The sequence below is a fragment of the Cryptomeria japonica genome, chromosome 2 (genome assembly GCF_030272615.1).
Source record: "Cryptomeria japonica chromosome 2, Sugi_1.0, whole genome shotgun sequence".
In the NCBI taxonomy this organism is placed as follows: domain Eukaryota; kingdom Viridiplantae; phylum Streptophyta; class Pinopsida; order Cupressales; family Cupressaceae; genus Cryptomeria; species Cryptomeria japonica.
In genome coordinates this window covers 180,043,125-180,056,039 of record NC_081406.1, presented here as the reverse complement: position 1 = coordinate 180,056,039, position 12,915 = coordinate 180,043,125, and positions in this window count along the sequence as shown.

The following is a 12,915-nucleotide window of genomic DNA, read 5'->3' as shown; positions in this document are numbered from 1 at the left end:
CTAGTAAGAAGCAGGATATTGTATCTCTATCTACTACTGAAGCTGAATACATTGTTGTTGGTACCAACTATACTCAGATAGTTTGGATGAAACAAATGTTGAAGGATATTAGAGTGATTAATGATGAACCTACTATTATTTATTGGGATAATTCAAGTGCTATTAATATTTCCTTGATAATCTAGTACTGTATTCTAAAACAAAGCATGTATCAATAAAGTATCATTTCTTGAGGGAGAAAGTTAGTGATGAAGAAGTCAGATTGGAACATGTATCTACAAGGGATCAGATTGTAGCTATTTTCACTGAGCCTTTGCCTATAGATATATCTATCTATTTGAGAGACAAGTTAGGGGTCTCTACCCCTCCTAATGAGAACTAGATGCATTGAGTTGCATCAATCCGTTGGATTTTAGAGGTTTATCTTTTTATTCGGGTTGATGAGTTGGTACTTGTACTCAGCTGGAGTAATCACTGTGTGATTCAAATGATTAGTTGTGAGTTTAGCCTAAGGGGGAGAGATTCAGATGATCAGCTATAAAAGAGGGAGAGATGCATGTGAAAAACTACTTTATCTTTGGAGCTTTGTGTGCATGATATTAGGGTGATTTTTTTAGAGATTGCTAGTGTTGATTCATTCTTTTGTATTGAGTGTTTTTCACATCCATATGTTTCCATCAATGCCAAAGGGGGAGATTGTTGGATATTGTTGCTGCTAGGATATGTTGTTGTCATTGATGTCAACATATTCTTGTGTTTGGTGTTCCAATGACTGTGTTGAGTTGATCTCGTTGGTTTATCTATTTGGAATGTTGAATCAACTAGAGATACCTCATTCTTTATTGATTCCATGATGCTATGAGGTGATTTGGTTGAGTTGTGGATTATGGTATAAAGATTGTGTGAGGCCCCACCTCGACGCAGTCTGACATTTTAGTGGTCTTTATATTGAAACTATTACGGATGCTTTATTTTTATGCATTATGGATTTAGAACTTGTATGATTTCATGATTTGGATAACATTGCTATATATTGATGATTTATTTATATGCTTTATGATATAGAACACTACATGATTTTTGTATAAGATGAATTTGCAGTGATAAATGTTGTTATTAAATTTGTAGGACTTTACTATGATAATAGAATTATGATGTATGTTTAGTATGGGTCAACATTATGAGAATTAGGATGAATTGCTTATGTGAAATTGCTTGGATAAAAGATGTATTAAATTGTTCAGATGTAAATTGTATGCAAGTGATGATGTATATTACTATTCCTGTGATTTAAACTATATGTGGTTATTTGAAAGTTACTAATGTGTAAATTGAGATGCACAAGAAGTTATCCATGTGACAATGGAAATATTACAGAGAACCAAACCTAGACCTATGTATGTTCGTAAGCTAGGGTTTGTCTATTTGGAGAGACAACACCCCGTTTGTGTTGTATTTTATTCGTAACAGTAAATGATGCATGTGTTATAAGTGTTATTTAATTGATCTATGTAAAATCCACAAGAGACGATTTCATGTATTAATTTGTAAAAGTGTTTTCTTTGTGTCACTTGACACGTGTGGATTTAAGTTTGAACTTTTAAATTTGTCTCTTGGTGGGAAAGTGTTTAACTATAGCTTTTTCAATTAATGTAAGGTGATGTCATAAATGCCTTGGGTAAAGAATCATTGGGATGGTCAACATAGGTTTGACCCGAAAATAAACTTCAAAGGGGTTAATAAAGGGTTAAATGGACACCTAGGGGTAGTTTAATAGGCTTTCCTAAAGCCCATAAGGTATACCTAAGGGTTAGGGGTAATTTAAGGCAAGTTTCTACTCCCATGTGACCTTTTAGACACCCTAAAAATTGAATTTTCTAAGTTGTGCGAAAATTGAAATTAGAAGATTTGAACCTAGTTGTAAACCTTCCTTTTCGAATGAGAGTTCCCTTTCCCATTCTATCTTACCTTCCTCTTTAGTTTTTAGAAACCTGTGAGAAATCTCACAATGGCCTTCTTAAGCAAGAATTAGAAAATTTGTGGGTAATCACCCACTCTCTAGTTTTGGAGACAAGAGAATTTTTTAAAAGAATAGACTAGATTTTGAAATAGAGAATTTTGGCTAAGGGTAGAAGGAGAAGAACCGTGGAATTGGGTTGCTCATCCTCAACAAAACTAACCTACCTTTGGGAAAATTAAGGTTGGTTGCATTCTTCTTAAAATGTCTTTCTTATTGCATGTGTTTAAAAGTAATGTTGGTGTAAAAGATTTTCTTCCGTGCATGTTCTTTTGGAAATTTTAGTTGGTATTTTGTGTTATATATTGTATGTGTTTTTGGGAGTCATCAAGACCTCTTACTCTTGGGAGAGAGGAGGATCTTGTGGGTGGTAGAAGTGACAACCCTCGAGTGAGAGACTCTCGTTATGAGAGTGATCACAAGGGATTTTGTGTGACCCTTGTTGCATGGCTTGTTTGTGCAATGGGGGTCATAAGGAGGGAAATAAGGCATGAATGCCTGGGGGGCATTAAGGAATAAGTGGTTTCTTTACTCGATGTATTTGGTTTGCCATGAGGTGGCTACATGTTTTTCCATACTTGCAGTTCTCCTCAGGGTATTTGGTCCACTACCACCCTTAAAAAGGGCATCACCAAGGTGTGGTGCAGTGTAGCCGGGATGGGAGTGTGTTTGAATTTGTGTGCATTCTGTCCTTTGTGTTTGCATGTTTATTTTCTCATCTAGGGCTTGGTTCTCCGAGCTTGGGGGTGGCTACCAGTTAGCCTAGGCTGGGAGGTGAGCACTCCATGGTAATAGTTTTGATTTAAAATGCAAGATTGTCGGGAGAAAAGAATAGGACAAGTGGAAGGTTGCAAGAGTTATTTGTTGCAGAAAATTATTTGCAAATGTAATTATTATTTTTGAAAAAAAAATATCCTCATTCGTTGAAATGAGAGGCTAATTGTAAAATAGAAATAAAGACATGGGATTATGTTATTTGTTATTTAGATGAAGAAAATATCTTGTTATTTTGCAGAAAAGATAAATGGATTATTTCTAAGTTCTAGTCCTAAAGTTGAGGTTAAATCTGGTAGAGTTTTTAATATTTCTTGGAATGAAATGAGCTAAATATATTCTTCTTTTTAATTGAAAAGAAATGCTTTGAAATTGCATGCAACAGTCCACAAAAATATAAAAGTTTAATTCTGTGATTTCTTTTTTATCTGCGATTTTGTCTTTTATTTTGATTACAAAAAATATGAGATTTAGTTGTTGATAGATTTTATTAAAAGTTATTATCTAAATAGTTGTTGTAGAAATTGCAGAATATGTAAATTTATTTATTTCAGAAAATGAAAATCACAATCTATTATAGTTTTTATTTAAATAAAATCTAGATCTATTTAGTTGTTGAAGATTGAAATAAAACACCCACAGTTGACAATTTAAATGAATTAATAAAGTTACTATACTCTAGTTGTAAATGAATCAAAAATTTATTTATTCATCTATTTTATTTTTACATCTAGGACATTCACGAAAGGAAATAAATCAACAAGAAAACAAATTAATATTTCAGTAATATGTTCGAATACTTACCTAGAATCAAAATACTAGGATTTATTCATTACATTATTTCGATCAAAAAAAAAATATAATTATATAAATATATAAATTATAGACATGCAAATTTCATGTATATTTATATATCCATTTATATAAAATACCTTTTGTAGACACCCAAAATTGTCCAGTCTAATTAAATAAATATTTTATTTATTTAATTATCTAAGCTTAATTCTTCTATTAATTAAATAAATCTTTATTTATTTAATTAATTCATTTATCCTCTTCTAGCCTTATTTCTCATTTAAATAAATACATTTATTTATTTAAATTATCCTTTTCCTAAATTAAATAAATATTTTATTTATCTAATTGATCCCACTTCTTCTATTAATTAAATAAATCTTTATTTATTTAATTAAGTCATTAACCTTTTCTACCCATGACACATGTCATTCATCTCTTAATTTATACACTACCTACCTCTTTCATTATTTTATTATTTCTTTTACCTACCCTCTAATCATAGCCGACCTCCTCTTACACCTCTCAATCTTATCCCTCCATTTCATATAGTGTCTTCTATATAAGGAGATGTCTCCTTCATTATCAAACCCTAATCAATCATCTTAAGGACTTGACTACACTACGATCCTACTTGCAACCACATTCCGTTCTTTGTTGAGCTCTTGTGCACACATAAAATCTGAGAGCAAATATATCAAGCAAGATCAATGGAGATAGGAAGAATGGAGATCCAAACCCTATTGGACATGTGAGGGTATAATCTTTGTGATTTCATTTGATTTGCATTGTCTTAGGTAATCTTCATATGTTATGGTGGATCTTTGTTGTTGTTAGGCTAGGGTTTTGTGGTTGAATTCATTTAGCCTTTCAATATCGTTATTATTGTTATCCATTTTCACCATATACATTTTGGCATGCCCGGTGGCACTCGGAGACATGTACATTTCATTTGCCGATGGGTGAGATGACAGTCACCCTCGAGGATGTATACAGGATCCTGAGGATACTAATCGACAGGGAGCTGATTCCGTACGATCGAGATGGAGACAGGGAGGCCCTGAGATGAGTGTTCCAGGACCTAGGACTGGGGATGAGGGCTGGACATGTGGCTTGGGACACCATGACTACTATAGGATTAGCGTTGCCAGTAGTGATAGGAGGAGCAATCAGTGGGTTCTTGTGTCCTAATAGAGTGACACGAGGGTTGGCTGTAGGCTGGGGAGGTGCACTAGAGACACTGGTGACACAACACACTAGATATGCTTGGGGACTGTGTGTGCTAGCACACCTGTATTATGAGCTGCATCAGTTCGTGTACCACGGGTTAGTGGGATTGGGCTGCGGGGTGACATTGTTACAGGTGTGGGCCTATGAGCATCTGCCAGTGATGAGACCAATACATTTCAGGGGCAGAGGTCACGGACGCAGTTTTGTACACTTGTACGACATGATTACTTCGCAGCCATGGATTGGCATGTTAGAGCACTGGCGGCGGGTGATTGATGACATTGATATGGTCATATGGAGGCCATACCTGGGATGTGAGCAGTGGGAGGATGATGCAGTAGAGCTTCCCTACACCTTCCAGAGTAGGTACCTGATTGGGCGGACACCCTATGTGCTGGAGAGGCAACTAGTAGACAGGGTGGGTAGGTAGTTCGGTAGGATCCAGCGGATGCCACGGGGTTCAAGCATGTATGCATGGATTGTCAGAGATCAAGCATAGTTTGGGCCCTTATTATCATATGATCAGGCTGTTACACAGCTAGTAGAGATGATACCCCTACCCTGGGACATGTGGCCAGAGATTGAGGATGCTGGCATGGATGCTGAGTACATAGCATACTAGGCCAAGCATCCATTCCCATGCCTGACAGATCCAGGAGAGCTACTAGATGGAGATGGTGGTGGGGGTGGTGAAGATGATGGAGATGATGGGGCTAGAGGCCGATGGAGGAGGAGGGGGGTAGTTGGAGAGAGGAGGGTTGCACCGCGGAGGGAGGGTGGAGAGGATAGGCAGGCTCGGGTGGTGAGAGGTCACGGTGGGTTACCGCTATAGGTGCCAACAGCACAGGGTCCTAGACAGGGACAGGTACAGGGATAGATATAGGGATAGGTACCAGTATAGGCACTAGTATAGGCACAGGCACAGGGGCAAGCACCCATACTAAGTTTGAATGCAAATCTCCTCTAGTGGTGCAAGCAACTCTTGATATCAATAGTCCTAAGAGTGGTTCCAGCGAAGAATCTATTGAGCGTATTGCCAGCCCTCTTGAGAACTCACATAGCCTTACCATTTCATCCACTCCTTCCATTTCCACTCCTCCCCTAGACTTGGATCAACAAGAATTACAAAATCCCTTACTCATTGGGGATCAAGAATTAAGCTTTGAAAATAAAAATAAAGAAAAGTCCTTTAGTCCAAATCAAAATCAACATCTATTGGACTCCACAAAAATCAAAGTCAAGGATAAAAATCCTATGAAGAAAAAAGAACAAGAGTTTATCTCCCCTAATATCAAAATAATTGGGGGCAAAAGTTCTAAAATTTCAAGTCAAAAAGCATACTTGTTGATCCTAAGTCTCCATCATGTTATCCTACTTCCACTTCTTTTTGCAATCACAAGCCTTCATTACTCATCCACATGTTCCACACATCCATTCCCTTTTGGCGATACATCATGGACCTTTAATGGAGCTTCCTCGAAGGACTTTTCTATCAGTGATGCCCAAACTTCTTCAGGTGACACGCATATGGGCCTACGTAGTCCACACACTAATAATTCTATCTCAATTTCTTCATCAAGGAAGACAGTCACTCGAGCTACACATCATTCAGTCAAGGAACAATGCAATTACAATCACAAGGTCAAGCCTCGCACATTTGAGGTAGGTGACTTGGTTCTCAGAGAAAACCCCAAAAATCAGCAAGATAGAGAGAAGAAGGGCAAGTTCGAACCAAATTGGCTTGGTCCTTACATCATTACAGCAACATATGGATCTGGGGCATATCAGCTCTCAACTACAGAAGGTGAACCTTTGGAGGATCCTATCAACAGCATGCACCTTCGCAGGTTCTACACATAGCTCTCCAGAGTATCCTAATTCAAAAATACAAAAAAATCAAAAAATTCAAAAAATACAAAAAAAAATAAAAAAAATAAAAAAAGTAAAGAGAAATAATTTCGTCCAATGGTGAAAACCACTTCGGTGGTGCCTTGGGAAAGTACCATGGTGAAAAATGGGTCACCAGCACCATGCATAGAGACATTGCTCCTCCCTCCTTTAGGATTCACTTTCATCCTTCACTTTGCACACACTCACAACCTATTTATTCATAATAAACTTACCCATTCCCATCATGGCTTGTTATTGATCTACCCAAGATTGGTTAGCCATTCATAATAAACCTCCCTTTTCACTCCCTTTCCATCCATAATAAATTAGACCCTATCTGTGGCTAAGGCAAATCCTACGTCTAGTGATGGGTGTGGAACTGAGAACATCACATGTTTCAATGAGTACAGTTTCTTACAACTTTCTTCAGTCTATCCGCACACAATCCACAATAAATCAGCATCTGCATCGCCAATCCGCAATAAAGTTCCGTATTCTTCGCAATAAAGTATCAGTTTCACGGATTGAGTCAGTTTCAGATGACACAACAGCAACAATGGGCTTCAACAAATCAAATCTTTCAGCATACTCAGACAACATATGGTTCAGTGCTATCTATCCTTTATGTGAAAGTAAACATTGTGACCACAATCAAATAAGACTTATACAAGTGACAAGAGACACTAAACTTGAGGACTACAGTGGATGTTGGTGTCGATTCTTGATTTTCTTTTGATTTTATCTTTCTGGTGACATGTCTTTTAGCTTTTCCAGGATGTCTCTAACTAGAGATTCTATCTCCAGGATGTCTTTGACTAGAAAGGCAAGGATGGGGTATCGTCACCTATTTGTATTTGTTGTCTGTGGATTGTCTTTTAGTAATGCTATGACTTGTCCAAGGATATGAGGACACTGTGAGTCTAGTATGAACTAGGGCATTCCTTGTTTGTGACTGTCTTATCTCCATGCAAACAGGTACAATGACTTTCTGGGTCGAACATATGCCTTGATTGTCATAACCTACTTGCCATAATAAAGCTCAATGATGATAACGCACAAGAAGCTCTTTTCACTTTCATATCTTCTGTCTTCCATCCCCCTTTCTTGATTGATTTTCATCGTCCTTCTCAAGTCCATGTAGCCTGCTATCACATGACTGAGTATAATGACACACCAAAAACATTTGTATTTCATGTAGTTGCACCTACATTACCACATATAAGCATTTCATACATACATATAGATATCACAACTACATCACATCCTGCACACAACACCTGTTAGCACAATTTACATTTGCATTATCATATTCATCTGCATTACATACGTTCACATTTGCATCATGCATACACATATAAAACATAAATGAACAAAAAATATATTGCGTTGCATCATATACATATTTGCATCCATATCATAACCATCACATAGAAACATACATCATGAAACATCTCATCACATAGGTACACATGCATATAGCTGCCACAAAGATGAATCATCTCATATATATATAAAGTGTCATGATACAATGATTTCAAAAATTATATGGCTACAATCACTCGAAGGTGTCTACATCATCATATAAAAACGATACAATACTGATACATAGGGAGCCCTCTACGGCTATGATGAACTCCCTCCCTCAGAGCTGCCTGGCCTTGACAGAATCTAAGCCCCCGAAGGACCCACCCCAGGATCATCCCTCCTATCCCCTCTATCTGGTGGTGGTGGAGGACCCATAACCCCACCACTAGATGCTTTTCTCCTTTGGCTCCCTCCCGTAGCTATCGCTATTCACAATGGTCTATGGAAGCTCCTCGCCCACTGATCCGCTAGCACCACACCATAATAGAGATCCCGCAAGTAGGCAATCTCCTCCCCTGCCCGCAGGACATAGGCATATCTAACCTCTGTGTCCTCTGCCACCTGCCTCCCAGCCCTCAGTGCTGTCTCAGCCTCTGTGTAGTGTTGAATGGCCTAGTCCCACTCCCGCTTAGTATCTCTGAGCTACCTCCTGAGCCTATCCCTCTCCCTTTCCAGGTCCTGGATCTCATTTGCCTGTTCTTGGTAGATCTCCCTTAGCTCAATCTGCTCATCCTCCTCTGCCTCAGCCCCCTATGGATCTGCCTGTGGCTCCCCTTGTACGAGTGCCTGCCCTTGTGCCTGTGCCTATACTGGTGCCTATACTGGTACCTGTCCCTGTATCTGTCCTTGTACCTGTCCCTGTACCTACACCTGTTTGGGACCCTGTGCTGCTGGCACCTGTAGCAGTAACCCACCGTGATCTCTCACCACCCGAGCCTGCCTATCCTCTCCACCCTCCCTCCGTGGTGCAACCCTCCTCTTTCCAACTGCCCACCTCCTCCTTCGTTGGCCTCTGCCCCATCATCTCCATCATCATCACCATCCCCACCACCATCTCCATCTAGTAGCTCCCCTGGTTCCGTCAGGCGTGGGAATGGATGCTCGGCCCAGTATGCTGTGTACTCGGCATCCATGCTGGCATCCTCAATCTCTGGCCACATGTCCCAAGGTAGGGGCATCATCTCTACGAGCTGCGTAACAGCCTGATCATATGATAATAGGGGCCCAAACTACGCCTAATCTCTGACAGTCCGTGCATACATGCCTGAACCCCGTGGCATCCATTGGATCCTACCAAACTACCTACCCACCCTATCTACTAGCTGCCTCTCCAGCACATAGGGCGTCCGCCCAATCGGGTACCTACTCCAAAAGGTGTAGGGAAGCTCTACCGCATCATCCTCCCACTGCTCACATCCTAGGTATGGCCTCCATATGACCATATCAATATCATCAATCACCCGCCACTAGTGCTCTAACCTGCCAATCCGTGGCTGTGAGGTGATCATGTCGTACAAGTGTACAAAACTACGTCCGTGACCTCTACCTCTAAAATGTATCGGTCTCATCACTGGCAGATGCTCATAGGCCCACACTTGTAACAATGTCACCCCGCAGCCCAATCCCACTAACCCGTGGTACACGAACTGATGCAGCTCATAATATAGGTGTGCTAGCACACACGGTCCCCAAGCATATCTGGTGTGCTGTGTCACCAGTGTCTCCAGTGCACCTCCCTAGCCTACAGCCAACCCTCGTGTCACTCTATCAGGACACAAGAACCCACTGATCGCTCCTCCTATCACTACTGGCAGCGCTAATCCTGTAGCTGTCATGGTGTCCCAAGCCACATGTCTAGCCCTCATCTCCAATCCTAGGTCCTGGAACACTTGTCTCAAGGCCTCCCTGTCTCTGTCTTGATCGTACGGAATCAGCTCCCCATCGATCGGTATCCTCAGGATCTTGTATACATCCTCGAGGGTGACTGTCATCTCACCGATTGGCAAATGAAACATACATGTCTCGGAGTGCCACCTCTCTGCCAGTGCAGTTAGCAGTCCCATGTTCACCTGAAACTCAGGCACATACAGAATATGTCTCAGACCCATAGCCTCGATTGCAACTCGGTCCTCGAAGGTCAGCTCAGGCCGCAATCTTTGAGTCAATGGGAATCTCTCCTGTGACTCCAACATAGGCAAATACTCCTGCAGTCAAGCAAATCAATCATGTCAGTCATAGTGGCATTCACTGTTCATCACAAAATGCTACTTTTTATCTAAGTGCATATGGTATTCTATTATAGTGACACTCACTGTTCATCACAAAGTGTTGCTATCTATCCTAGTGACACTCATTGTTCATCACAAAGTGTTGCTATTTATCCTAGTGGTACTCCCTGTTCATCACAAAGTACTACATGTGTGACACTCACTGTTCATCACAAAGTGCTACTCACACTTGCACTCACTGTTCATCACAAAGTGCTGCTCATATTTTAGTACTCCCTGTTCATCACAAAGTACTATATCTTGGTACTCACTGTTCATCACAAAGTGCCTTGATCTATTCTAGTCTTCCCTAGAAGACCTGCTTGAGTGTATCCTCTCAGCAGTTTATCCAATCAATAGTGTATGTTCATCACATAACTGTCGATTTGACCTAGAAGATGCAAATTCACATTTTTTGGACACAAACGTGCTTTCCTGACATAAACGCACTTGAAGACTACATAAACGCACCTGTTGTACACAGATGCACCTGAAAGACACAGACGTGCCTATGCTCTACACAGATGTGCCTGGGCGACACAGATGGGCCTTCTTGGCATAAACATGCCTACACATCACAGACATGGCCGCATTTGGCATAGATGCGTTTTCAATCACAGACGTGCTTGGCACCAACGTATACGCACCTCGTGAGCATAGACGTGCTTGGCACCAACGTAGGTGCGCTTGGATGTTTTTTTGACATTTTTGGACCCTAACCTAAAGAACATTTATTGCCCTATCTACCATGCATTAATGACAACAATAAATGCATCAAAGTACGAGGCGGTTTTGCGGTACTTACCGGCTCTCCTACCTCTGCTGGCCTCTGGAATCGGTGAACGCGGTCGAATCTGTGAACCAAGGCCATCACTGCTGACTGCTGCTGCTCTTTTCTCTCTCTGCACTCTACTCTCGTGGATGTGTAGATGACAGTGAGGATGTATTTCCCCTGTGGTCTATCTTATAGACTACCCTAGCCCTATCCCTCGTCGCCCGAGTCAGTCTTCATTATCCCGTGACTCTATCACTTTATCTGGTCAGTCCATTCTATCCCGTCTTTCCTATCGAGAGATTGTCTGTGATCTTTTTAGAAATTTTCATCCAATCTCTCGAGGGGGCATATCATTCCCATCTTGGGACAACTCTGTATCAGTTCATATTATCTTCTTTGAAACAACGTGACAAGCCGCATTGTCTCAAAGAAGGGCAAAGTGTAGACACCTAAAATTGTCTAGTCTAATTAAATAAATATTTTATTTATTTAATTATCTTAAGCCTAATTCTTCTATTACTTAAATAAATCTTTATTTATTTAATTAATTCATTTATCCTCTTCTAGCTTTATTTCTCATTTAAATAAATACATTTATTTCTTTAAATTATCCTTTTCTTAAATTAAATAAATATCTTATTTATTTAATTGATCCCACTTCTTCTATTAATTAAATGAATCTTTATTTATTTAATTAATTCATTAACCTTTTCTACCCATGACACATGTCATTCATCTCTTAATTCATACACTACCTACCCTCTAATCATAGCCGACCTCCTTTTACACCTCTCAATCTTATCCCTCCATTTCATATTGTGTCTTCTATATAAGGAGATGCCTCCTTCATTATAAAACCCTAATCAATCATCTTAAGGACTTGACTACACTACGATCCTACTTGCAACCACATTTCATTCTTTGTTGAGCTCTTGTGCACACATAAAATCTGAGAGCAAATATATCAAGCAAGATCAATGGAGATAGGAAGAATGGAGATCCAAACCCTATTGGACATGTGAGGGTATAATCTTTGTGATTTCATTTGATTTGCATTGTCTTAGGTAATCTTCATATGTTATGGTGGATCTTTGTTGTTGTTAGGCTAGGGTTTTGTGGTTGAATTCATTTATCCTTTCAATATCATTATTATTGTTATCCATTTTCACCATATACACCTTTATTTAAATAATCACGAAATTAAAATGTATATATACCTGCATGCATATAAAAATGCATATAAATATATAAATATATATATCTATATATATATATATAAATATATATATACATATATATATATAATTATATTTTTAAAAAAAACATTAAAAAAAAATAAATATAAAAAAATAAAAATTAAACCTTAGGGAAAGGGTGCGGGTCGGGCCCTAACCCACTGTGTTTTCACACAGTGGGTGGTGCCCAAGGCACTGCCACTGTGTGAGTACACAATGGGCAGCGCCCTTGGCACCACCACTATGCGGTCACACAGTGGGCGACACCCTTGGCACCACCACTATGTGAACACACAGTGAGCGGCGCCCACGGCTCCGCCACTATGTGATCACACTATGGTGCGACGCCGGTAGGGTTAAACCACCACTTTTTCCCCCCACACCCATCTTGCAGACACCTTCGCGTGCCCTGCCATGGCCGTTGCCCAGTAAATCCTTCGGGCCTACAAAATCCATTAAAAAAAAGAAGATAAAACCCTAGCTAGTTAGGGCTAGGGTAATATGTTCAGGAAATGAAGAATGAAAAAAATAATATGAAAGGGTTTCATTTTATATTAATAATTTTAG